General features: G+C 35.2%; 1 pseudogene; it reads right to left on the reverse strand.

Moving 5' to 3' along the window:
* Window positions 1-902: 902 nt before the first annotated feature.
* LOC114188011 lies at window positions 903-25,237 on the reverse strand (annotated as a pseudogene).
* Window positions 25,238-27,192: the final 1,955 nt, after the last annotated feature.

Raw genomic sequence — 27,192 nt, forward strand, 5'->3', positions numbered from 1 at the left:
AAACTTAGGAAATAATAGCTAAACTCCCAAAATCATGTCATAAGCCATGATCAGGTCCATACGAACCCAAAGGAGGTCGAACAAATCCAATAAAGGCCCAACCCATAAGCTAGGTAATCTATGAATAATATTCTATAAATATATGTGGACCCCAACAATCAAAAGTAAGCAATTCATGAATACACTGAGATTTGACTCTTGAGAGTTCTCGCGAATTTGATCGTTGGAGTCCTTTTCTGCAGGTAAACTCCAACATGTTCAATTCGGCAATAGGACATGGAGACATACCCAGCCCAGCAAAATTGAAGAGTATCCATCCTGGAAAATCGAGGATTGGGTAAGATATGATTTATGCTCCTTGATATTTTACTATTATTTCCGTAGGAACATTTAAATAACGAATTTAATGCAAAATATTTTTTTCTAAAATTCAAATGATGCTGTCAATACTTTTTTATAATTAAAAACATATACATGTAATAAAAAAAATTAAATAAGCCAAAAATTTAAAAAAATATACCATAACAATAATTAGTAATTTTAACTAATAATATATTTCATTATCTAATAGATTTTTTTTAATGCAAACTAGGAAACTTTCTAAAACTGTCCAAAATAATATATAAAAAATATATAAATTTAAATATAAAGTTATTCAATATTTTAAATGTATATATGAAATTATCCTAGAAGTATCCATATCCAACGTCGCAGCCGAGAAAGATAATTTGTTTTTTTTTTTATCAAGAATAGTATGTTAAAAAATAGGACAATCGGTTTGTCCCAACCTTTTTACAATCCATATTTAGAGAAGTTGATATATTGACATTGCTTCCCTAATCTACCTCCAAATCTGGATTACATAAATCTTTGCAAATGGTTTAACATTGATATGTGTGTAACCTTACAATCGATTCAAGAGTACATTGAATCCTATACTTTATAGTCTTTGTTTGTCTTGCATGTGCTTGCAGGGTGCCTTTGGCATATTACTTGTATTGAATCCCTATTCATGCGTAACACCTTCACATAATTTATGCATGTCTTTGGTAAGAACTTGTTGATCCTTTGTTCTCCTTGTTGCCTCCCCTTAACTTTCCTCCTTATTGGACCCATCACTGGTTTCTTCTTGTTTCTGTTGTTGTTGTCTAAATTCCGACCTGAATTGATATAGCTTATCATTTTCGTTTTCCTTCACTTAATGATCTTTTTATCCTCCTGTTCCTGCAATTTACACCAAAACACATTCACCAAACAATATTCTAGCATTTTCGAGCTCCTCCAATCCGTTGTTGTTCTATTTGGTAACTAAATTTATGCAAGATAATGGTGTAGGTAGGAAGCTGAATATGAGCAAATAGCATTGGCGTATGAATATTACTCTTTTCTATACCATTTTCTGAAGTAAAAATGCTAAGTGTATGAATTGCTAACCTTTGGCGTCTCTGTTGTGTTTTGGTGTTGTTTGTTAGGTCCCCGCGTTCATTGTGTTTTCGCATCTTGCTAGACTCTCCCTTCTGCACTTTTTCTTTCATTTTGAAGCTTCGTGGATCAACTTCTGCTGTGTTAATCAACATCATATATTCATCTTCACTTTCGATCTCTTCCTTTACCTCCAACCCCTTCCCTTTGTCTTTATTTGTATTCCTCTTTGATTCTTTTTCTTCCCGTTGTTCATCACCTTCGTCGCTTTCCTCGCAACCAGAATGCCCTACGTCAGTTCTCTCTCTGCTTCCTGTATTTTTCTCCTCTGCTGATTGTTTTCGGCTTGCTTTATTTTGGGTCATAATTTCTGTTGGTCCTGGCTCCATTCTATTTGCCACGTTGATCCCACACTTAGTACTGTATTGGGCTTCGCTGCCAACACAAATTTCATCGGATCCATGATAACACTTATAATTAACAGAAGTTACTTCCATGGAACGTCCACAATCCATATTATTGGAAGGTAAATGATCCAATATATCAGTAGGGTAGTTAAAAATCTCACCATGCTCACATTTTTTAGGACTAGTCTTGTCCTTGATGCTCTCGTAGTACTCTTTGAAAGCCACATCGAAGCTCACTTCTTCATGCAACTTCACATGCCACAAGCTCAAGTCCTTGATGGTGCGAGACATGGCTTCACCATGACCAAGGAGCTTTACATTGTATCCCTTACTAAGAATGACCCATCCCTTAGGGTCTTGTTTGAGGAAGAGCAACCTCTTTATCTCTCTTGTTGCAAAGTCTTGCACCCCTTCATCTCCACGCTTCATTATTTGTTGCTTCCTACTTGCAAGCAAGCTATCAATGGCAATCCAAAAGCGTGGCACAATCTTAGGGTCTTCCCTTCCCAGTTGGTATGAGTCTACTGTGATGTCTATTTGCAAGCTTATTGTCTCAACATCTCTCTTCAATTTCTCTATGACAGTCGTGAATTCTTGTATCCACATAGTGTCTGTTCCCCGTAGATGAAGAGATAACCATCCTCCTCAATCTGAATTTTCAACATTATATTATACATGTATTAAAATTATTAACAGCTATGTTCTTTAGTAAGAAAGAATCTCGCAAGGTAAAATTAAAAAATTCTTCCTTCCATTTTCTCTTCACTGGAAGTTTCATCTGTATTCTCTTACGAACCTTTCGTCACACTCTTTATTTAGTAGGGCGCTTGCATTTTATTGACCGAAACTCTTAGAAAAAAATAGTAAAAAATAATGCATATTTTATACTAGTGTGTTAGTATAAAATATTTCAATTTCAATTTCAATTTCTTTCTATCGGTATATGAAGCATTCGGTCTTCCAAGACCGAATTATTGTGTGGTTATACAGCTTGGCACACGGACGGACCGAAATAAAAAAGTTGTGAATTAAAACCAAACAATCTCGGATAGTAACGTAAAAACAGTATAGAAGCTCAACAACCATAAAAAAGAATGAACATAAGGTAATTAACGCAAAACATGGTTAAAGTATGCTTGGATAGAGATTAATACATGAATTGTACCTTACCAGCATGCAATCCTATAAATATAGGTAGTAATGGGAAGAGGTGAGTTCTTGAGAATCCAAAGCATTTATCTAACCATAATTAATACTGACTTGACGTCGGAGAACCTTTACAGGTACCCCACATCCCTCAAGTTGTCAGATCCAAGTCATGGACAACAGGAGTATATTGGACAAATCTTGTTTTTGGAAAAATACTTTGACGCCCATCGTGGATCGTGGGCTGATGACAACTGTATCAGACCACATGGTTGGGACAACGAACATGGTCGAATTGGAAATTTTAGGGTTTTTGAAGATATGAGATATATGTGATATGTTATACGGAGAAACATCTTTTTATATTTTATTGATATATCCTATATATAGAGCAAAATATAACAAAATATCAAGTATAAAATATTTAGAATATCTCACTCCTAATCTAAAATAATAACTAATTTCTAAAACTGAAACATATCTCTAAAACTGAAATATTTTCTAAAAACTAATTTAAATAAAAAAAGATATTAAGTAATATTCTCAACATTCCTCCTTGCTTAATATCTGTTTATTTAAATTTGGTTAAATCATTCCATAGGTTCCCATGTTTATAGCGAAATCTTAAATAGGTCCCCATTTTCATTTGACTCAATTGAGTCCTATTTTTGAGAATTCATTGCAATCAGTTCCTTTCCGTTAGTTGTAAAGTGTTAATTATATACCACGTGTCAGCACATGGTTTTTTTGATTTTTTTTTTGATTTTTTTGATTTTCTTTTTAATTTTAAAATTTTTTATAATTTTAAAAAAAAATTTATAATTTAAAAAAAAAAAAAAAATTGTCATGTGTCAATTTGACATTGTACCACGTGGCAGAGACGATGTGATGTGACAGTGACAGTGCCACGTGTCACTATTGGATGTGAAAAGTCTCAATGTAGTCCCTGTATTTGTTATTTTGTCTCAATTTGGTCCTAATTTTTTTAAAACCAAATCAATTTCATCTCTATATCAAATTTAATTTTTATATAAATTTTACAATGATATTTTTATTATAGTTGATATTTTTAACAAAATTAAGTTTATTTAAATATATTTTTTGCACTAATATTTATTTAATTTTTTAAAAATGTTTATATATCTATAATTTATAGACAAATGTTAGAATTTATATTTAAAATTTTATATTTGAATTTATAAAGTTTTTATTTTTAAAGCAACTCTAACATTTATCTATAAATTATAGATATATAAATATTTAAAAAAAATTAAATAAATATCAGTGCAAAATATATATTTAAATAAACTCAATTTTGTTAAAAATATCAACTATAATAAAAATATCATTGTAAAATTTATATAAAAATTAAATTTGATACAGGGATGAAATTGATTCAACTTTAAAAAATTTGGAACCAAACTGAGACAAAATAACAAATACAGGGACTACATTGAGACTTTTCACATCCAACAGTGACATGTGGCACTGCCACTGCCACATCACATTGTCTCTTCCACGTGGCACAATGTCAGATTGACACGTGGCAATTTTAATTTTTTTTTAAAATTATAAAAAAAATTAAAAATTAAAAAAAAATCAAAAAAATCAAAAAAACCACGTGTTGACACGTGGCACATAATTAACATCATTACTGTATAACTAACGGAAAGGAACTGTTTGCAATGAATTTTCAAAAATAGGGACTCAATTGAGTCAAATGAAAATAGGGGGACCTACTTGAGATTTCGCTACAAAAATGGGGACATCTGTAATGATTCTTTAAATTTTATATCTTCAGATTTGATTCTCCATCTTTTGATGCTTGATTTTCTCCTCTTTTTGTGCTTGCAATATTTGTTTTTCCCTTTCTTCCATGGCATCACATCTTTCTTCAGTTTGGCATCATCCTTCATATTTCTTCTTATATCAGCATCATCTTCTTTTTCTTTGTCCGGTGTGGATTTCATTGCACTGGCATTGGACCTTTTATGAATATTAGAATGTGAACCTCCATCTACTTTCTTCACTTGGACATCTACTTTCTTCCAGAGATATTTATCTTCTGATTTTGATCCTTCTTTCATACTCACTTTATTTGTAACAAATTCCTTCTTCATAAAATCCAGTGCAAATCTTTTGTCTTTCATGTGAACTTTGAATACCTCTATGTTTTTAGTATTTTTGATCACACATACTTTATTTTCAAAGGAGACCTTTTAACCTTTCTTTAACAATTGAGCAACACTTAACAAATTATGGGTAATCTCAGGAACATATAAGACATCAAAAATTAATTTGATACCTGAATGAGTTTTAATTGAAATTGTTCCTGAACTTTTCATAGCAAGTTGTTCTCCATTCTCAATTCTTACCTTAGAAATATTTGATTTATTGAGCTCCTTGAAAATTTCTCTATCGTGAGTTATGTGGTTTATGCAACCACTATCTATAATCCAATCTTTTGTAGATTCGTTGGTGGTGACTTGTAAGAAGTAGATCCTCCTCTGATTTATCCTCATTTGATTTATTCTCCACAATCTGAACATCTTATTGAGAATCTTTAGATTTGCATACCTTTTCCACATGTCCCAATTGACCGCATTTGTGACATTTGACATCCGGCCTCCACCAACACCAGTTGGGTTGATGACCTTTTCTCTTGCAATGGGGACAAGATGGAAAAACATGTGTTGTTGTATTTTCTCCTTCTATTTTTCTTAACTATGAGAGCATTCTCTTTAGTATAATTTAAATTACCTTCAACTGCCTCATGATCTTGTCTCATCAATCTTTGTTGTTCTTGTGCTTGCAAGGCATGTATCACCTCTGTAAAGGTAATTGTAGACAAATCTTTTGTATTTTCTAAGGAAGCAATAGATGCCTCATATCTTTCCGGCACCGTCACCAGAATTTTCTCAACGAGTCTGGAATCTGGAAACTCCTTTCCCAACAATTTTATCTTGTTGGCAATACCCAACAATTTGTTTGAGTATTCTTTAATCGTTTCCGACTCTTTCATTCTTTGCATCTTGAACTCCCTTATCAAATTCAAAACTTTCATGCCTCGAATCTTCTCGTTCCCTTCATATTCTGCTTTCAAGTATTCCCAAATTTCTTTAGGAGACTTTAGAGTCATGATCCTGGTCATAATCATTTGTGAAACACCTACGAACAAGCATGATTTTGCCTTTGCCTTTCTCGTTTTCTTTTCTTTATGCGCTTTCATTTGAGCCATGGTGGGATTTTCAGACAAGGGAACATCATCTTCCTCCACAATTTCCCATAGATCTAGCCACTCTAGATATGTTTGCATCCTTACCGCCCATAGATCATAGCTTTCACCATCAAAGAGTGGAATAGCGACGTGTGACATATTTCCTTCCACTCTATCGGCAGTAAAAACAATGGCTCTTGATACCAATTGTTGGGATTTTTAGGGCTTTTGAAGATATGAGATATATGAGAGATATATGTGATATGTTATACGGAGAAACATCTTTTTGTATTTTATTGATATACCCTATATATAAAGCAAAATATCAAGTATAAAATATTTAGAATATCTCACTCCTAATCTAAAATAATAACTAATTTCTAAAACTGAAACATATCTCTAAAACTGAAATATTTTCTAAAAACTAATTTAAATAGAAAAAGATATTAAGTAATATTCTCAAAAGGCCGAATCAAAAAGACAAGGGCCACACAAAAAAGGAGCAGGAGAATATGGAGAACAACTAGACATGATCCGAGAGCTAAGAAAGGAATTTGAATCCTTGAAGAGAAAAACACTTATGAAATTTGAATTCTTGCCACGAAGTCCTAAGTGCAACCGCTACATCCCTTTTAATGTAGATCGGGCCCGTATTCTGGAAAAAGCCATAAACGCGAATCTATTCTTGCCAATGAGATGTGTTCCTTCCACCGCAAAATACGGATCAAAGCAGGCATTGTCAATACCACCAATAATTTGGTCACACGATGGAAGAGTGTCAAGCGTTGAAGACTGGTGTAGGCATGACACTTGAGACTGTTTGCTAAGAAAATTCTCGTTAAGGAGGACCCATTAAATGGTTGGGAAAAACTCACGCACACTAAAAGAATATGTAACATAACTTACTGTGGTGTTTTTCATTGATGGAAAATGGACTATTATATAACCACTTACAAACCAAATATTAACAAACCAAACTAAATCTTAATCTAATCTAATATGTCATATTAACAAACTAAATCTTAGATACTCTAATTGACAAAAATAACAACTAACTTAAATCTAATTCATAAAATATAAAATACCTTATCACTTTGTTAAATAAAAATAACTCCATAATCTAAAACGTAATGTAAAGATTATCTAACAAAATTGAAGATTATCTAACAAAATTAAATATTATCCAACAAAACTCCCCCATAAGCTTTAAATTTTTCCTTCTCTCATCCCGAACAATCTTCTAATCTCCATAACCGACTTGCTTTTCTCTTTGACCGACTTCATCTTAACCTTAGTTGACTTACCCTTTGTTGTGTTCTTTATCCTCTGTGGCCGACTTGTCATTAACCAGGTTCTTTTGAATAGGTCGAGCTTTCTTTAAGAGATTGAACAATTTCCATGCCTTCTTCACACTGAATTCATCATCCATTCCAATTCGCCACTTCTCATCTTGGACCTCTAGTACAACTCTCAGATCATTCTCGGCACGCAACTGCTCTTGCAAATTTAACACTTCTTGTTCAAAATTCGAGTTATACACACTCCACGTTGAGCTATCCGACTACCTAGGTTCCCTGCTAAGCTTTTTGACATGTTCATTTGCTCTCCCAAATGATATGGGCACTCCACTTGCACCACCGACTTAATCAATCAATTCAGACTTCTCATCGACCTAACTAAGTTGGCCTCGTGCCCCACCGAGCTTTCCACATGCTCCATGGAGCTACCTGAGTTGGCCTAATGCTCCACGGAGCTCTCTAATTCCCTCTTTGGGCTATCTGAGATCTTCACACTCTCTGCCAAGCTTTCCGAGCTATTTACACGTCTTGATGATCTCTCCATGCTATTGGACTGATTTATGACACTCAACCTTCTTGTCGACTTCTCCACTTGTTTGTGCTCGTCCCCCGAGCTACATCCCATCATCAACAACATTGTTTCTTCTTCAACTTCTTCAGCAAGATTGGTTATATTTTCACTTTCATTTTCAGATCGCACTGCTTTAATTTGCTTACCGGTCTCTTTCTCCACCATACTGTTTTGAACAGATCCTGCACCGCCTTCACTTTCCACATGTTTCAAACACCTTTTTTGCAACATGGTCAACTTCAATTTGTACATCCAATTTTTCTTCATTTCTACCCAGGATGCTAGCTGACCGTGCTTGTCCTTTAAGTACATACCCGGTTCTTTATCAGAATCGAGTTTCCTTTCTCCACTATCTGACCTATGCTTAAAATATTACTCTTTAGCTCAGGAACATAGTAGACATTCTTGATTTCTCCAACGTCCATCCTTTTGTATGTGCCAGATTGTACCATGCCTTTTTATCACCATCTTGAAATCATCTCCACATGACATTAATCCATCCTCCACCTTGGTGAGTTCGTTGAAGGAACTCTCATCTCCACACATGTGATTGCTCGCTCTAGTATCCAAATACCAGACCGAGTTGTTTAAACATCCCAGACTAACCTTGTCACCTGATCTCCTTTCCCCCACACATCCTGAATGCAACTCGGCATCTAATCTACTGCTCCTAAGTTCGACATCCGAGTTTTGCATCATCATTAAAATCTCTATCTCTTCCTCCTCGTCCTCCTCTATGAGAAGATTTTCTCTTTTTTTTTTCAGTTTGACAAAACTTTGCTATATGACCATCCTTGCCACAGTTGTAACAGCTTGCCAATCTGCATTCTCCTGCGTAGTGGTCATACTTGTCACACTTGAACCATTCCACTTATGACTTAGACTGACCTCCTCGGCCTCCTCCTTGACCAGGCCACGCCAATTCTATAGCCTGGTCTGATCTGTGTCGTCTTCAACATCATGTCGGCCACGCCCACCTTGTCCTCTGCCTCCATAACCTCGGCTCTAAGTGTTTCGAGTTCCATCCAAATCAAGTTATGCTTGTAGTGCTTGATCACACGATTCGTGCTTCTTCCCCCTCCTTTGTTCATGAGCCTCTAATGACCCGACAAGTTCTTCCACTAAGAGAACTGACAGGTCCTTTAACTCCTCGATGGCACATACAATGCTTTTGAAATCATTTGTCAATGATCTCAAGATTTTCTCCATAACCCGGCTTCCCGGCATTTGCTCTCTATTCTTTCCGAGTTGGTTGGCCACCTTCTCTACCTGAGTTATGTAGTCGGTTACCTGCTCTTTATCTTCCATCTTCAGGCCTTCAAACTCTCCTCTCGATGCTTGAAGTTGGACTTGTCTGACCCGGTCATTCCCTCTGCATGCAACCTCTAGAATATCCCATGCTTCCTTTGAAGATGCAATGTTTGCAATCTTCTTGAAGCCTGACTCGTCCACAACATTGTACAAAAAATACAAAGCTGACTTGCGTATCACTCATGTCTTCTTCAGCGCAGTAATTTGGACCACCGTCTGATTTGCGTCCTCCATAGGTTCTTGATACCCGGTCTGCACTATATCCCAAATGTCTTGGGATCCTAGAAGGGTCTTCATCTGTATACACTAATTTTCATGATTTGTTTTCTTCAACAATTGTGGCATTGTCATACCATTAAGAACTTTTGTCATCTCTCTATTTTTTTTCAAGGCATTCAAGCGCACACTTATTTTTTTCACCCTGTTTCAATCTCTCTCTCTCTCTCTCTCTCTCTCTCTCTCTCTCCTTTTTTCACTCAGAGCATAGAGCTCTGATACCACTTTGTTGGAAAAAACTCACGCACACTAAAAGAATATGCAATGTAACTCACTGTAGTGTTTTTCATTGATGGAGAATGGATTATTATATAACCACTTACAAACCAAATATTAACAAATCAAACTAAATCTTAATCTAATCTACTATGCCATATTAACAAACTAAATCTTAGATACTCTAATTGACTAAAATAACAACTAACTTAAATCTAATTCATCAAATATAAAATACCTTATCACTTTGCTAAATAAAAACAACTCTGTAATCTAAAACGTAATCTAAAGATTATCTAACATAAATGACCATGAGCGTTCACAGGAAAGAAAAGACCAAGTGTGGCAGGACTCGAGTCGCCTAGAGCCAAGCCTTGACTAGGACACTCACATCCTATGTAGGGAATGATTAATGTTATCTTTGATGGAGGCTCATCTAGGGCCGCTAGAAAGAAACACATGTGGACTGTCAAGAATTCATATGCAGTCAACACGACGAAGCGGAGGATGCCCGAGATATCATTCACTAACACGGACTTTCATGTCGTTGACACCAGCGAAGACAACCTGATAGTCAACATGGTGGAGGTATCTGACTTTGTTGTTAAGAAAACCCTAGTAAATAAGGGAAACTCCATATACATATTGTATTTAAATACTTTTCGATTAATTGGTCTTCCATAACATTCTTTCCATCACCATTTGATTAGATAGAAGACTTTTTGGGAGAAAGGTTGGCCATACATGGGTAAATAGACCGGAACAAGAGGTTTAGAGGATTGCACAATAAGGTATCGAAGGTCAGATTCCCTATAATTGATGCTAGTAGGTCGTACAACATCCTCTTCGAACGATCTTCTTTAACCAATTGGGAGCTATCATATCCATTAGTCATCTTACAATGAAGTTTTGCAATGACAAGGGAGAAGTTGTCATGGTTTGAAGGGACTAGAAAGCAACATGAGATTTCTATGCGGCTCGTAGTTGACACCTGCCTACTGATATATGTATAGGAAAATTGAGAACTAGTGGTGGCCATGACGGACTTCAATCCAAGAACCAATGATGACACCCAGATAGAACCCAAGGAAGAACTCACCACCTTTTAAGATGGGAGATGTGGGTAAGAACATAAATTTGGGAGGGAACCTGAAACTAGACGAGGTGTCAATAATGACTAGCCTATTGAGCTAAAACAAGAACCTTTTTGTGTAGACCGCAACCGACATGTCGGGCATCCACCCTTTAGTTATATCACATAAGTTGGATATGTGTTGAGACGCTTGCCCAATATCCCAGAAGAATAGAAGGTTAGGAGAAGAAAGGAGGAAAGCCACAAAAAAGGAGGTGCAAAATTGTTTAAGGAAAATTTATCCAAGAAGTCAAGTAGAGCACATGATTCACAAACAAAGTGCTAGTTAAAAAGAACAGCAAATAGTGGTGAATCCAAGGTAGTCAATATCGAGATCTTACTCAAGATTAGCAAAGAAAATATAAATTGTAAATCAGAAGATCGTAACACGGATTGGAAGATCCTACAAATTTAACATACTAATTTGGTATTTCAATAAGTTAAACAATATGATCCATAACTGATACATTGTTAAATCCTATAGTCAGTTTGATTTTATCAAAAGGTTTTTATAAACTTGGAAAATAGCATAGTTTTTGAAAAGTAGTCAATTCACCCCCCTTTCTTAGTCTTAAAACTCCTTATTGTTATTATAGTTTGGGCTTACTGATGCATGCCATAGTCCTCTATAGGAGAAACACGATATAACCTAATGTACGACACCAATGTCATGTTATTAGTGGAGGTGGGGGACTCGACCCTTAAGAGTAATATGGAGGATCCAAACATCAATGGATGTTGCATGCGCACCAAATTAGACCTGTCGTCAAATAAACTTAACAAAATTTGGTTAAAATGACAAAATCTAGGCATATCTAAATATGGGTGACTAAATTGGTTCAATGTTTCAAAAGTGGACTAATTCCAATTTTCACTGAAAGTTAAGGGACCAAAACATATTTAACCTTATAATTTATTACCTTTAAGTGAGTGGATTGAATCCTAAGGGAACTATTAAACACAAAAAATGAAGACAGAGTAGAAGACATGTTTTTCCTCTACAGAAAAATCAGGAGCATTTTGAGTTCTTATTTTCAGAGTAAAAAATAGAGAAGCATAATGGGATAAACAATGGTGGAATGCATGAGAGACAAGACTATTTGTAGAAGAAAAGATGGGGGAAGGAGCCCAACGTTACAACCTTTCAACCATTGAATCGCTTTGCATCTAAGAACTAAATGTAAGAGATGCTTCACTTAACCTCTAACAGACACAAATCCCTAGACTTTGTACACTGTATAGACTCTTTACCAATTTTACTTAACTTGAGCTTGGGGAGCTAGTAGACTACATGAGACTAAGAGATCAAAAGAAGTGAAATTTCCTTTAAAAAAAAGTAATGAAAACAAAACAATAAAAACACACACTCACACACACATTTGTTGAACAAGACATTAAAATCTACACACCCCGCTTGAGCTTGGGTGGGTTAGTAAACCATCCGGTCTCATAAGATCGGATTATTGTGTGGTTAGTGAACCTTTTTGCATCTACCCCCCTTTATCCGGGAATTTTCCAGAATCGAGTACAGAGAAGTGGGACAAACAACAAGAGTATATTGTGCAAACTATGATCTTATAGGACTATCTCGACCTTGTAAGAACAATATATAATCTTTATCAAAGATACATTTCATCTTTCAAAATAAATACTACCTACGAAGAAGAAGAAGAGGTGGAAGGTATGAAAAGAACATACATTACAAGAAAACTATTAAATAGTGACCAATTTTATGACCAAAAATTATGTTTAGAGACCAATTTGGAAACCAATTTCCTAATCGAAGACTAATTTAGAAACAAATTCTTTTGGTAGACAAAACCTAGGTAGTTAATCTTAATAACCAATTTACATATCAATTCAAAATAAAAACTATTCTAGTTACCAATTTAGACTAATTATAATTTTTTGAAACTATTTTAGTTACCAATAATTTTTAGTTTATAAATTAGTATCTAAATTTTCACTATAGTGATTAATTATTTTTTGTCACTAAAATTGACTATTAATTAAGGATTTTCTTGTAGTGATATTATTATATTATTGTTGCAATAATATACTTATTTAATATTTTTACTTACTTTATTTATATCTGTAAAAATTTAACATTATTAATTGAATTTTATACCAATTACATTATGAATATATTTGTAAGTATATTTTTTACACATACACTTAGACATGCAATGATATAAGCAGTTAGAACTTACCAAGTCCGTAATTCTTGGGTGAAGCTTGGTCAGACCAAAACCAATTCCATTGTTGAGTGACTTGAGTGTTATCAGAGGTTCTAAATGAGAATTCATCGATGTCCCACATAGATATAATTTGCTTTGTGTCAATGTTTTCCACCTTACCTACAGGACTTATTAATAAGATCACGGGTTTTCCCCTGTAGTTAAACACCTCTTTCATTAGCTTCATCCCTGTTTCAAAATTGAAATGTTTGACCACATACCTTTGTAATTTAGTTTCTAATGTTTTTCTTTGATGCTCATTCCATTCATCCACAATGGGGATCCACAAAATCTTGAAATCCTCCTTTTTATAACCTTCTACTTCTCTTAGTTTCTCCTTCAATTTCTCGTAAATAGTTTTCAGAAGTTGAGTCTCCTCATAAGCCTCGAAATGAATAACAACACATGCTTCTTCTTAAACTCTTCAATTTTAACCTGTCAAAGTAAAACACAATAATTTCATTAGGAGTTTAATTGCAATACTTTTATACTCTCGTCTAAATATAGTTTCACATGTAACCAACTCACTCACTTTACAATACTTTATACACTCATCTAAGTATAGATTCACATGTAACCAACTTACTGACTTTCATATACATTGAAAGCATGTATTGGATCATTTTTATTGGTTAACAAATATTAACTTTCACGTTCATAGTTCGTAAAAGTTAACTCATTAAATAAAACACTAATGCAAATATTACATTTAACTATGTCATATAGACTACAATATTAAGAAAAACATAATTTATAAAAATGTGACAACATTTTACAATTTTTGGTAAGATATGAACTATGATTCAGATAAAATCCTAGCTTTTATATTTATAGACTTTTAATTCATTTTTATTTATATACTGATTTGTGTCGGCTTTGAGTAGAACCACTCTACAATTTATATTTTATTTTGAGTCGTTTTAGATATGAATTGGCCAACAATAATAGAATCCCTTGAGCCAACGCTATTTTTCGGTAGCTAATGTTTAGTTTTCTTGCAATGAAATAAGATTAATTGAAATTGTAATGCTAATGCTTGTGGTTATTACCTGTTTTAAAGTGAGGCCATTAATAACATTTTGTCTATAATCCATGTTGTTATCATTGGAGATGATGTTTCAAGACATTTACAATATCTTTTCCAGTAATATTAATAATATCCTTACGCCTGTAAAAGTCTTCTATTCTCCCTACAATTATCACACATAATTTTAACATCTTATAAGAGAAAATGAACTTCAACTCAACTTCTTAAAGTTTAGAAACTGAATCAGAAAAAGCACGCATAACTAACCTATCTCTGTGCTACACATTTCCAAATTCTTTGTAAAAGTTCTCAGAATGAGGTCAAGCTTGTTCTCACAGTTTTTCGATAATTCATGTTTGTTAACCCTGAATAAAGAAATACCAATCATTATATTCCGCAGAAAAAAAGAATCGATCAAATCTCAGGCAAATTCCAAATTCAGAAATTTGATGCACTACAAGAATTCAAGGGAATAGCGAGTCAAAAGCGGACGACCGAAGGTGAAAGCCAACGCTCATGAAAGTGTAGCGTCGGTCCAACATCGAAAAAGAAACCCGCGAAATAGCTTCAGTAGCGTCGGCTAGATGTGGATATTAGTTTGATTCGCGTATAACGTCAGCTAGCGCACACAAATAGTTAGAATGATAAATAAAAGACATTTGTTAAAATGTGTAGCCATGTTTCTCTAAAACTATATCTATGATGATTTATAGCTAGCATGCCTTACTTGTAATCCGTGAATTCATTGATTTCACCAGTGCAAGAAACAAAGGTAAAGATGGCCCAGTACACAACAACAGGGATCTCTTGCAAAGTTTCTACCAATGTAGGAACATCCTTAATGTCATGTCCTGCACTAACAATCTTCTTCCACTCAGTGATGCATTCAACCACCTGCATCACCTTTTTCACCACATTGTTGAAGTGAGTGAGGTGCTTTGTGTTTTGTGGAACCATAAGAAATCCATGCAAATCTGCAAATGAACTTTCAAACTGCTGGGCTGGTGCTATCAGAGGAAGAAGGTACAAGAATTTGCCGTATTCAAGGGCAAACGCTGCTTGAACTATGAACACTTTTGCATCCCAAGAATAATGTTTGAGCTGCTCCAGAATCAACATCGTTGTGCAATGCACTGGATATTCACCACGAGGTGTGCATATCATCTACAACTCCAACATTTTTATTTTGAATATATCACATACTGTTAGTATAAACCTTTTTTATTTGCAAAACTTCATAACTTTCAATTACAAATTGATTAATTGTACCAGATAAATTTTACAAGAATATGAAATCATAATAAGGTGAAATTGCATTTTTTGCTTTTTAAGTATCATAACTGTATAATTTTATAAGAGAGTCAAAATTGAGGATGAACATTTTAAAGGAAAATTCATCGATAAGACACAATACCGGTAAGACAAAGTCTAGCTCATATAAGATTGATAAAATTTCTAAATCAAAATTTTAAAACATTGAATTTAAGTGCCTTTATAATGTGATATTTAGACTCATTTGAATTCTCATAAAGAAAAATCTGATATAGAGGTTCTTATGCCAAGTCAATAACACACTTGGACAACTATTATAATAGCATTAAAATAGTTGTCTGAAAATTGCACAGAAGGCTCTTTTACATTCCTTGTTTTCATGAAAATATAAATACATTTGTAGTTGACACAATAAAGAGAATTAGCAATCACCAGATACACTATTCGCTTCAGTTTGGCAGCAAGTTGTTGGCAAGTTATAGTCGTGTCTTCTCTACACCGATCCATGGGTTGCGCACCCGTTTTACATAGGAAGGTTCCATAAAAAATGTTTTGTATGTTATTTAAAAGTAGCAATAGGAAGAATGCTACTATTAGTACATTTGATACATGCAACACGATGATGCAAAGGGTATAACAAAATTACCTTAGCAATCACCTTCAATGTGATATCCATGGATTGGTTGAGAACATTTGAGGCAACAGTGTGAAGAGATTCTGAATCACACTTTTCAAGACAACGAACATGTGTTCTGTAAACATCCTCCAGGATCTTGTCCTGACTGAATTCAAATGGATTCTGCTTCTGCATCCCTTGCTCCTGCCCATTACCACTATTTGAACCTGACTCAGACATGTAGTGATTCACCTTAGCTTACACTATAATATCCTACAAACAAATCAATATCAAAGTAAATGTAACCTCTTTTGTTTTGTAATGGATTATTTATAGTTTTCAAAATACATAGAGCATGTTTTATAATGCTTAGCGTGGTGAATGATTCGTTTCACCATAGAAGGGACTTCGGCATGGATATTATCACACAAGAAAGCATCTAAGCAAATGATTAATAATGTCAGATTTTCCTCAGTGATCCATATGTTAGGATATTTGAAAATGAATTTGTATGAATTTCTAGTATTGTATCCTACACTTTCGCTTTTCAAGAAAAGAATAGGATCTTAAAACACGTTACACTTTCTAGTGTTGATTTTCAAGAAAAGAATGAGGATAAGAAAAAGTACCAGCGTCTATCATATACCTACAAGAAAAGAACCGTGGTTGAACTACTATTGATACTTGTATTATATTGATAAGACATGCACATGCTCTAGTAAAATGATATGATCCTAAACGTCCCATTAATTATGGGGAACCTCCACTACAACAAAAATTGGTTTTAACTCGGGTTACATTTGGCGTTTTTAGAAATTTTAACCCCCACTAAGTGGGTTACCCGCAGTTTAATTTTTTCGTGGTAGAACTCAGCATCTTAATGGATTACGAGGGGTTTTTGCTAACCCAGGAAATGCAAACGTTATTTGCGGTTTTTTAATTGTAAGGCCCGTTTGTTTTTATGCCTTTATTTTAAAGGACTGCCCCAAAAGTGTTGAGCCTAGGGTTGGCCCATAAGAAACCAAGACACTTAAACCAGCTGAAACCCTTTCATTCTTCTCACTTTTCAGAACCAGCCTCCTTCCTCTTAGAACAAGTAACACTTCTCTGCTAGGGTTTGGTCTCCGCTTGTTCGTACTAGCTCAGAAGTGCACCTCGCCTCAAGTAAGTTGGTTCTTATACCGTACTCCTTCCATTTTTGTGTTGGTTTTCGTGGTCTCTGTTAGGGATCACAATAGTAACCCTATCATTCTTTCTTTGCCGCTATTTCAGTTCGTGAATTTGCCCCAGGAGCTACTGGGTGTATTAGCTTAAGGGTCGAAGTCTATATTAGCCCCTTTCCAGGTAAGAGAAGCTAGGGTTCACCCTTTTATCGTGTTTTTCTGCTTAAGACACTGTTATATCATTATAGTATGCCTCGTGTGTTGATATGAACCTGTGAATGGTGTTATTGAACTGTTTGGAACCTGTTGTGTGTTTGTTCACGAGAGAACAGTTGTGAGCACTGGTTTTCTCGCCCAAGCGAGCATGTCTCGCCTAGGCGAGATCAACAGAGGCTCGCCAAAGCTACTTCACGCGAGTAGTCGCTCAGACGATCCACGCTTTTTTTGAGCGAGCGAACGTCTCGCTCAAGCTAGAGGGGTCTCGCCTAAGCGAGATCACGCGAGGTTACGGTTCCCCTTTTCGATCCCTCGCCTAGGCGAAGGGGGATCGCCTGAGAGAGGGTCTCTCGCCTGAGCGAGACCCTTCAGCCTGATCGAGGAGTTGGGCGAGCGCAGTGTAGTGTTTGGTTGTTTCTTTGTTCTTGGATGGTTGGCACTTGCTAGGATATAATTGTTATGTTAAAAATATGAGATGAATGATTTTGCATGAGTGATGGGATTCATGGATTGTGAATGATGAACTTAGATAAATCTTGGCATGCGATTTCAATGAAATGGTTGGTTATGTATGTGGTCATGAATTCAGTATGAGCAAGAGTGTTACATTGATGGCATGATATTGGTATGAGGTAAAGTTCTATATCCCTGAATTGGGAAGAATGGGATGGTATGAAATCAACATGGAATATGATTGAGGATGGGTTACAAAGGATGGCTTGAGGTTTTAAATGCATGATCAATGTTAATTGTTTGTTTGGAATATGATTGGTATGTTGTCAGTACGTAAATCCACGAGTCTCTAGATGAGACTTCCTGATCGTGCTTCAGTGGTCGGGACGTAATCCCATGACCTCTGTTAGTGAGAATTCATAGTGGTACCCCATCTATATAGTCTGGTAAGGATTCAAGGTAAGGTTGCATCCTGACACTCTAAGGAGTCAGTTAGTCTCACTTAGAGTGGACTAACTCTTGTGGTGAGAGTAGCAGGAGACCTGAAACTCATTAAGGGCTAACCTTGTGTGTGGGGGATTGAAACATTGTAACACTTGTAATACTTAGCTTGGGGGTGAGCAACTCGGGGGTGAGCAGGGTAATCCACCACAAGTGCAAGCATCCGCTGAATCCGACTAGATTATATATATCCAGATGAGTCGAGTCAGAGTCTAATGTATTGTTTGAGAAGTCATAACATGTTTGGATGATATATATACCGCTTGGATTGTGTAATAGCATGTGACTGCTTGATGAATTGTTTCTACTCTAGTTTACCCTGTTTGCTTGTTTGGTTGTCTTGTATGTGGTTCTTCTTCTTTTGCGATGATCATCAATTTATTGATGTGAGCAGATGCGAGAGGCACTCGAGGTCAACAGGGAAGGGATGATCCCGCTGCATAGGCTGCCTGGACTAATTCTCCTGCTTTGGGTTTTATTATAGGGCTATGGCCCATGTATTGCTTGGCCTTTACATTTAATTTAGTTTAAATGTTGAACCTTGTATCCTATTATGTTTTGGCATCGTAGTGTGCCTCGAATATTTGTAAGGAGTAAGGTTTAAACTCCTGAACCGCGTTTCTACTTTATTCTAAGTGACGCTTCCTTTAATTAGCTTTATTAATTAAATGGTGTGTTACATTAATCCCTGTTACTTAATGGAGGTATTGAACCCCAGTTAAAGCCCACTACATTTTAGCATTTTCTAAAACTTCTGCCACTTCCCAACAAATTTTTCAGCATTTTTTCTTTAGGTTTCAAATCCCACAACAATGAGGAAAATTAAATCTAATTATATACAAGTTATAGTGTGGTGAAATCGAGATACATTTTCTTCAACCTCCTGAAACAGTAGTAACCTCAATAGAAAAGTTCAATATCCAATTCTGAGAATTAAAAAGTATTCGAGTCCCATACAATTAAAAGTAGGAAAAATAAGTATGGAATATAAGAACTAAATGCGCTCCACGTGATTGATGAAATGCAACAATGATCACCTGAGAATTAGCAACAAAAAAGGTTCAGAGATAAGGAGAGCAGAAAGAATTCAGAGAGAACAAAATTTCAGAAAGAAGGTTCATCTCCAACATTCCCCCATCGAATAATCCTTTAGCTTTATATTCTCTCTCTTCCTTCTATTGCTTTTTCTTATTCCTCCAGCATGCACTTTTTCTCTAACTGCATTAGACGTCACATTTTCCTCACTCCTTACACCTATTACATTGCCCTCCCCATCAAAGACAACCTTGTCCTCAAGGTTGAAGTAAGGATAGGATTCTCTTATCTCTTGTAAATCCTCCCAAGTGGCATCCTTAGCTTCCATGTTTTCCCATTGGATTAATAATTGTGGCATCATAGTTTCTAACCTTTTAACAATATGCTGATCTAACACCTTTACGGGGGACAACATAGGTCCCAATTCATCAGAATTTAATGGAAAAGGAAGATAGGGTCGAGAGTTTGTGCCATGAAATGGTTTCAACAAAGCAACATGGAAGACAGCATGCATCTTGACAGAAGGTGGCAATTCTACCTTATATGCCACTATACCAACCTTTTCAACCACTGGAAAAGGACAAAAATATCGCATGCCTAATTTCTCGTGCTTTCGCAAGGCTATGAAGTTTTGCCTATATGGTTGAAGTTTGACCAACACTAGATCTCCAACCTGAAACTGAAATTCTCTTCTTTTCTTATTAGCTTGCATCTTCATGTATTGTTGATCTTCGAATAATTGCTCCTTTAATTTTAGTAACAGCTGATCATGTTGGTGTAGTAACTCCTTAAGTGAATTCAGATATTTCAGATCAGCTTCATAATGTATTACAGGTGGTGAAGGTCTACCAAAGACAGCTTGAAAAGGTGTCATACCTAAGCTTTGATGAAAAGAAGTGTTATACCAAAATTGAGCCAAGGAAGCATAGCAACCCAACTCTTAGGGTGTTCAAATACAAAGCACCTTAGGTATATCTCAAGGGTCTTGTTTAAATTTTCAATTTGGCCATCTGACTGAGGGTGGTACGAAGAGCTCATAGCCAATGTTGTGCCTTGAGCTTTAAATAAGTGCTGCCAAAAAGAGCTAACAAAAATTTTGTCTCTGTCCAATACTACAGTTTTTGGAAAACCATGAATTTTGACAATGTTAGTAATGAATGCTTCCACTACAACTTTACTAGTACATTCAGACTTCATAGGAATGAAGTATGCAAATTTAGACAATTGATCCACTACCACAAAAATGATGGTAAATCCTTGGGAATGAGGTAATTGCACAATAAAGTCCATTGCTATATCTTCCCATATTTGTTGTGGAATGGGAAGACGTTGTAATAATCCAACTAGCAACACATGAGCAACCTTAGCTTGTTGACAAATTGCACATTCTCTCACAAACTTGCTAATATCATTTCTCATACCATTCCAATAAATTTGGGTAGCAATTTTGGCTATTGTTCTATTAACTCCCGAATGTCAATTTTAGAGCTATGAAATTCTTCGATATAATATGTTGAAGTAATGCAGAATCGTGAGGTAATACAATTTTTCCCTTCAACAAGATGAGGCCATTTTGTATACTATAATCAGAAGAAGAACGTTTGCCCTGCAAACAGTTTTGATAAATTTTGGATAATTGAGGATCACTCTGAGTCAAGTCTATCACCCTATTAATCCAAGAATGTATAGGAGTAGAAGCGACCATCATAAAACTCCTAGACAAGACGTCAACAGGTATATTTTCTTTCCCTAGTGTATATTGAATTGTGAAGTCATATCCCAAAAACTTAGGAAGCCATTGTTGTTGTTCCAGAGTTTGAAGTTTATGTTCTAACAGCTCCTTATTGAATTGTGAAGTCATATCCCAAAAACTTAGGAAGCCATTGTTGTTGTTCCAGAGTTTGAAGTTTATGTTCTAACAGCTCCTTAAGACTTGTCTTATATGTTTTAATTATGAACTTATGACTCAAGAGGTAATGTCTGAATTTCGCCAAAGCCTCGGTGATAGCATAAAACTCTCAAATGTAAGTTGATTGCTACTCCATTCTCAAAGACAACCTTTTGGAAAAATATGCAATCAGATGCTTATTTTGACTAAGAACAACACCCACTCTGTTTCCTAAAGCATCAGTCTCCAAAACAAAAATTCTCCTTCAAATTAGGAATAGCTAATACAGTGGCTGATGTCATCACTGTTTTGAGTTACTGGAAGGCTTTGGGTGCTGCAAAACTCCATTTAAAAGAATCTTTTTTTAACAAATCTGTTATCAGAGCTACAATAGTAGCATATGACTAGACAAACCTTCTATAATATCCTGCGAGTCCTAGAAATCTACGCAATTGCTTTAAGTTATTAGGTTCTGGCCACTGTTGAACTGCTTTTAATTTCCCTGCATCCATAGTTATACCTGAACCTGAGTATGACCCAAGTAGTCAATCTGCTTCACTCCAAAACAACATTAGAAAACTTTGCAAACAATTTATGTTGTTTTAAGATACGTGAGACCACTTCCAGATGTTGTAGATGCTCTTTCCATATAGCACTATATACCAAAATATCATCAAAGACCAAGACAAATCTTGTTAAAAGTCTTCTAAAAATATCATTCATAAGACTCTGGAAGGTGACAAGAGCATTTGTCAAGCCAAATGACAACCAACCACTCATAATGACCATGATCAGTCCTAAAGGTTATCTTATGTATATCCTCCGGATTTAACAAAATTTGATGATACCTGACCTCAAATCCAATTTAGAAAAGAAAGAAGCTCCAAAAAGCTCATCAATTAATTCATTCACCGTTGGAATAAGGTAACTGTCTTTGATAGTAATTGCATTAAGAGCCCTATAATCTGTACACACTCTCCATGAACCATCCTTCTTTTTCACCAAAATGATAGGAGAAGAGAAAGGCCATTTACTAGGCTCTATAATGCCATCTTTAAGCAACGTGGACACCAATTTTTCAATTTCTTCCTTCTGAATACGAGGGTATCTATAAGGTTTAACTTTAACAGGTTGAGAACCTTCCACTAAAGGAATATGGTGCTCATGGGATCTCGGAAGAGGTAAGCTAGTAGGAGTGTCAAACACTTCACTATACATGTGTAGTAATAATGCTAATTCAGGCTCCATGGTAATAAGTAAGTTCAACATAGACTTAGGAGTAACATTTTCTTCTATCAGCTGCATACTATAAATTTCAACAATGGAATTAGTAGTCACCATTCTTCTTATTTGCTATAATTGTGCCTGTTCAGGTAGCAACTCACGATCTCCTTGTAACGTTGTGAATTTACCATTGAACAAAATATTCAATTGTAATGCATCATAACCTGCAATGTGCGGACCAATTAGCTTCGAAAATGAGATCTGCACTATATATAGGAAGCAAAAATACTTGGAATTGGAAAGTATTTCCTTGAGCCTGTACCTTCAATTGTTTAATCAATCCTTCAGCAGACATATAATTACCATTTCCAACCATTACTCTGAATTGAGAAACTGGTTCAACCTGTAATTTTAAAAATTTAGCCACCTGTGGCTGTAAAAAGTTATCTGAACTGCCACTATCAATTAAAAATTTATCACACCTTCTTGGGCACCTTGAGTTGCCTTTGTATTAGGGGGATCCTCAATATCATCTTCTTCCATTTGCAACATCAAAAATTGCCTATTAGGACATTTGTGGTTAAAAGAAAACTTCTCGTCACAAAAATAGCAGAGGCCTTTTTCCCTTCTCAATTGCATTTCAGTAGGGGTAATTTCCTTTACACTAGGAGATCGTAGTGGAGGACCAGGTGGAGTAGCTAAAAGTGGAGGCAAACTAGATTTGTTTTGTGCTTTAAGTGGAGTAACCATAGGAACTGGAGTATGTGAAATTTTTAGAGTATTTCGGAATATGAGTTTCTAAATGGTTTAGAAACAGATTATATTTTTCTTCAAAAAGTTTGGCCAGAGCAACAGCACAAAACAATGTTGGAGGGCACATAGCAACCACATCCTGTCTAATATCAGGGTTCAAACCACTAAGAAAACAATTCAGAAAAGCCTCATGGCTTAATCTAAGAGATCTATTAGCTAGAGACAGAAACTTCATAGTAATCGGCCACCGAACCTGTTTGTTGAAGCTTGAAGAGCTCAACCATGTGACAATCGAATGGTGAAGGGCCAAAGTGAGATTCCAAAGCTCTAGTTAATTCCATCCAAGAAGACACCATAGATAATTTCTGCGACATCTGAAACCATGCCACCACATCCTTCTCAAAATGCATTGCCGCAATGTCAACTCTAGCTTCATCTGGAGTATTATGATATGCGAAAAAAAAAAATTCCGCCTTAAAGATCCATTCCATCACTGGTGTTGATCCATCAAAATGTGGGAATCCTAGTGAAATCTCCTTGAGGGAAGAGTTGTTCGAGGCACTTCCATAAGTCTGAGAAATATTCTGTAATAGCTTATACATGGCCAACTGAATCTGCTCCAAATAAGTCTGTATTTGAAACATCTTATCATTTTGCTCTTGATAACGCAAATCCATGGTTTGACTGATACGACGAATGTCTTCTAAATGCATGCGAATATCTCCTTGCAATTCCTTTAATATGGTGTTCTCAGCCATGGAAGCTCAATGGAAGCATCAATGAAACAATATTAACCTCAACAGAAAAGTTCAATATCTAACTCTGAGAATTAAATAGTATTCGAGTCCCATACAATTAAAAGTAGAAAAAAAGTATGGAATATAAGAACTAAATGCGTTCCACGTGATTGATGAAATGCAACAATGAACACTTGAGAATTAGCAACAAAAATGGTTCAGAGATAAGGAGAGCAGAAAGAATTCAAAGAGAACATAATTTCAGAGAGAAGATTCACCTCCAACATGCCCCCACCGATTAATCCTTCAGCCTTATATTATCTCTCTTCCTTGCTTTTTCTTATTCCCCTTTGTTGTGAGTCATTAGCCACATGCCCTTTTTCTCTAACCGCAATAGACGTCACATTTTCCTCACTCCTTACACCTGTTACACCTCCCATCAGTTTCATCAGTTTCAATTCTCATCTTCACCTAATCTTCTCACCTACACAACAAAACAAGGTTCAAAACAGTATATGGTAAAAAGAAATGATACTAAAAAAGAGAAACAGGGAGAAGAGGAAGCATTGCATCCATGATACCAGTGACGTTTTCCAGCTTTAGTCGACGACATCACCATGACAAGTTGCAATCGACAAACTCAAACTGGTGGCACCTGTGGAAGTGGCTAACAGAGGGCTCGTGGCAATGACCTTCGCAGAGGATGGGAGGAGCTGCTTGAAGGAAAAGGGGAGAAGAAGGAGATGCCACCATCGACGCCTCTAGTCATGGAAACGTGTCACAATGCTATGTTGGCGATTTGATCTCCAGCGTGGTCACAACACTCTCACGCCTGGAAAAGGAGAACTATTGGCTCTATTGGACGTAGCAAGGGTTCCTATTTTAAGGATTTGGAAGAAGGGGATCCGCAAAACTTGCATGTTGGAGATCAAGATGAAGATGGAAGGGCGTTGGTGGCATTGGTGTCAGAGATACGTTCCGACGATGAAGGTGGGTGCAGCGAAGTTTCTCTGGTCTTCCATTGTCAAGATCTTGATAGCACAAAGAAGAGACCAACCCTTGAATGCCATAAGAAAAGAAAGGAAAGAGAATATGAAAATGAGCTAAGTGGTGAATTTTACTAGGGTTTCTCGAAAAACTATTGACACTTACTAGGCGTTTGTAGAACCTCCATTATGCTTTTTTACTGAGGTTATTATAAACTATGGTAATAAACTCCCGCTAAAACAAATAATTTTGTAATGCTCATTATCAAAAGTGTGTGAATTTTACAGTGCCATTATTTATATTATTTGATTCTTTTTATTATGCTTAATTATCATTTTGATTCTCTAATTTGTTAGGTTAGTTCATTTTAGTTCTTTTATTATTTTTTTGGTTTAATTTGGTCCTTCAATTTTTTAAAAGGTTCAATTTGATTTCTGTCGTTAAGTCAACTTTAACACCGTTTCCGTATATGCCACGTGTCATTTTGTGGAATTTTCAATTTTTCTTTTTAATTTTTTTTAATTTTTTTTAATTTTCTTTTAATTTTTTTTATTTTTATTTTAAAAAAATTAAACTGCTACGTGTCACCTTATGGTTGTGACACGTGTCAATTTGAGATTTTTTTATTTAAAAAAATGTAATGTCACATGGCAAGTCACGATTGTGCCACGTGTCAAGCTAACATTGGTTGTTTTCAATTTAGTCCCTTTATTTACAATTTTGATTCAATTTAGTCCACCAATTTTTTAAAATGATTCAATTTTGTCCCCTCCAATTTGAGTCCAAATTAATAATTAAGCTTAATTATAATTTATATATTCATGTTAAAATAATTTTTTACCATTTATACATCAAATCTCTCCCTAAATACTCATGTTATTTTATTTCTTACATTTTTCACTTGTAATTTTTTATTTCTTACACCAATGTTAGCTTGACACGTGGCACAATCATGACCTGCCACGTGGCAGTACATTTTTTTAAATAAAAAAATCTCACATCGACACGTGTCACAACCATAAGGTGACACGTGGCAATTTAATTTTTTAAAAAAAAAATTTTAAAAATTCTAAAAAAAATTTAAAAAAATAAAAAAATTGAAAATTCCACAAAATGACACGTGGCAGGTCAAGGAGACGGTGTTAAAGTTGACTTAACGGCAGGGACCAAATTAAACCTTTTAGAAAATTAGAGGACCAAATTGAACCAAAAAATAATAAGGGGACCAAAATGAACCAACCCAACAAATTAGGGGATCAAAATGATAATTAAGCCTTTTTATTAATATTTACTGTGTTGGTGGGCAGACGATTCATACACCTCTGCCAAACACGTTGGCATAGCATGGAATAGCTTTAGACATACATCCAAGGAGTAGTAATTTAAGTATAATCTATATTTAAAGATTATGGATAATTAATGAGTTTAATAAACCCTAAAATGAGATAAGTCTAGAAATTCTAGGCCCAAGAGGGACAAGGTCTACACAAGTACTATGAATAGTCATTATTCATGAGGCATGTCAATAGATTTTTTTTATTATAACAGTTATTACTTGTGACGTATAACTAACTTGAGCGTTAGAGTATCTTTGCATACCCTCCGATCAAGGATCACAATGACTAGTTTGGAAGAGTATTCATAGATGACAAAGACTGAAGACACATTGGATTGTCGAATACGATTGTTGTAGACATGTTCGAAAGGTTCATATACATCTTGGTTGTAAGAACTCGAAAAATTATAATAATGAGAAAAATATAAAAATGTGGTTAAATTTTTTAAGTAAAAGATGAAACGGTTTGTTAGTTATAATTTAAAGGATTTATTTTATTTTAATATTAGATTTTCTTAGATCTAAGATTTGGTGAATAATTATTCAACTAGAAAAAATATTATTAGATATTAGTTAACATTCTTGGATATTGTTATATATTAGATATTGTTACAAATTAAAAGATATCCATAGATATGGTTAGATATTAGAATATTTTCTTGAATATGGTTATATATATTTATGTTAGACAATAATAAGTGAGAATAAAATATTATAATTCCTTGGAAATATTAGGCTTATAAATATATGG

Source organism: Vigna unguiculata, chromosome 6 (assembly GCF_004118075.2).
Source record: "Vigna unguiculata cultivar IT97K-499-35 chromosome 6, ASM411807v1, whole genome shotgun sequence".
Lineage (NCBI taxonomy): Eukaryota > Viridiplantae > Streptophyta > Magnoliopsida > Fabales > Fabaceae > Vigna > Vigna unguiculata.